Raw genomic sequence first — 2,651 nt, forward strand, 5'->3', positions numbered from 1 at the left:
AGAGAGAGAGAGAGAAGAGACAAGATGGAAAGAAGGCGAGGGAGTGATTTTCATTGTGCGTGCGTGAGAAACACTTTATCAAGAAATAAACATAAAAAGAGATTGGTTGCAACTATTAGGCTTTGTACAACCCTAATCGAGAAACAGGTGAGAAAACGACGTGCAAGAGTCTCCAAGGGGCTGTTAGGTTCATTTGTAAATCATCTCTCGTCAGGAGGCGTAAACCACCCTTCTGGGAGCGTAAAATATGTTGGGTATTCTTTCTCTGTGTATAAAATTGTAAACACCTATCAAACCCAAAATCAATGTTTCTAACTTATTTATAATAAATAATATACATTAATGATAAAAATAAACACAGTTTGTGACAGTAGTATCGACGAGTGTGATGAAAGAAGTCATCCCTCAATTGCAACAACGATCCTTCTTCCGTCCTACATATTGTCAACATACCAATTTCTTATGTGCTTCATTCCATTATTTATCTATATTTCTTTAGCCTATATTTCTACAATGTGTCTTTTGTTTCCTGTTTTTTGCTTTTGCTATTTTCTTGCTTCTTATCCGATTTTTTTTGTTTTATATCGCTCGAGATAAAAGTTAACGAACTTTGAAAGAAAATACGTAACAAAAAATACAATTGTCCGAAATAAAAAATACAATACTGAAAAAAGTTGCAGAGGAAAAGGTAAGAAAAGCAAAAGGTAAAAGGCAAGAAGCAGGAAACAAAAAGCTTGTAGAATAGGTTTTTGATCTCTAACAAAAATATGATAGAAAAAACAAGACACATTCGTAAAATAATAAAATAACTAAAAATTTTTAAACTCATGAAATTACTAAAATTTTTGATATTTTAAATAATGCAACCTTGATAATTATATTTTGCTGATTTTGTTGATGAATTTAATAGTTTTTTCAAATTTTTGAAGTTTCAAAATCTCCAAGCAAAATCTAAGAAATATGATTCTTAAAATTTTAGTTGATATAAAATAGATGTAGAGGAATGTGTTTATAAGGCAAAATTTTCATATTTTAATAATATAGATATAATTATTTTTCAAAATTACAAAATTATATTGTTATTAATTTATACGTATATATTCTATTATAAAATATTGTGTTTATTTAATATAAAAGAAGAAATACGAATGATCCAACTTTTTTATATATATATAATATAACATATAATGCGCATTACGAAAAATATATATTATATATACATAAAGAAGGCATAATAGAAATGTGATAGCAGAAAATTTCTTGTATGGAACATATTGCATTAGCTCTTTCCCATTTCATATGCTTTATACGTAAAAGTCCGTAATCAGATAACGTATCTGTTAACAGACATGAATTATCTCTCTTTCAAAAATATATAAAATAATATTTTTCGATCGTTTTTAAATATGTAATTTTAAATTCTCACTTAATACCGAGAAGAATCAAATTTAAATAAAATGTCTTTACGAGAGCATCCACAGTTGTCAGTGCGCAAATATTATATTTATAAGCCATAAGGTAATAAAATGTAATTCGCAAACTTAATTTCGTTGATAAGTACTTCACTTGTTTGCGAATTATATGTATCTTATCATCTTATATTAATATAAATATATTATTTATGTGTTAACAGAGGCTCGTATAATTATTTTACTCATATTTAATTTATTCTTGGAATCGCAAAACTATTTTTATTTTTATTTTATCTAAAAGGAACGATGACATAACAATTTGAATGTTTATAAACTAATTACAATAAATCAATTATTATGTTTGAATGTAATATTGAATGTAATATTTTGCAAAAAAATAATTTAAAAAATTTTTGTATTTTAAAATTTACAATTATATATAAATCATTTTGAAAAATTTTAAAATTAATTATTTCGTGATGAGAGAAACATCTTTTTATTGAGTGTTCATCAAGCGTATTAAAGAAAAAAATATAAACTAGTATTCATATTCCTGTTAATTTTATGCAATTAGGTAAATTGCCCTTTAAAAAGTTTATTGATAAATTTAATTAATTTAAATTATTTATTTATTGATAAATTTATTTAAATATTAAATGCGATTCTTCGTAAAATAGGCCACACGGAGGTCTTTACCGCGTTTGTTGAACAGCTGTGGGTAGAAAATGAAAAGAAGGGAGCAGCTGTACGTGGAATGCGCATGCACCAGGAGGGGTGAGTATGCCACCACCTGGACTCCTAGACAGCGCTTTTGATCCATGTGTGAGAAAAGGATAGCGTGAATCGAAGATAGATTGAATGAGTGAGAGAAGAATACATGATTGAGAGAGAAACAGATAGATATAAAACAGACAGAGAGAGAGAGAGCAAAATGGTGAGAAAAAGAAGGAAATTATGCAAGCTAAAGAAGAACAATTTGCAATGGAGGAAAAGAGAAAGAAAGAAAATATGAGAAATGAGAGAAGAGAGAAGGAGAAGACAGACACGGCGTATATAGAAGAAAAGGAAGTACAGAGGTAGGGAGAAGGAAGGAGTAACAATGTGGATCAGAGAAAGGCAGAAAATGTCGGAGAGGGGAAAATTGCGAGATAATAAGAGAAGGACAGAGCGTGGTGGTGGTAAAGAGATAAAGCGAAACGGAAGGAGAGAGAGAGAGAGAGAGAGAGAGAGAGAGAGAGA

The sequence above is a fragment of the Atta cephalotes genome (assembly GCF_000143395.1).
Source record: "Atta cephalotes unplaced genomic scaffold scaffold00007, whole genome shotgun sequence".
NCBI classification, from domain to species: Eukaryota; Metazoa; Arthropoda; class Insecta; order Hymenoptera; family Formicidae; genus Atta; species Atta cephalotes.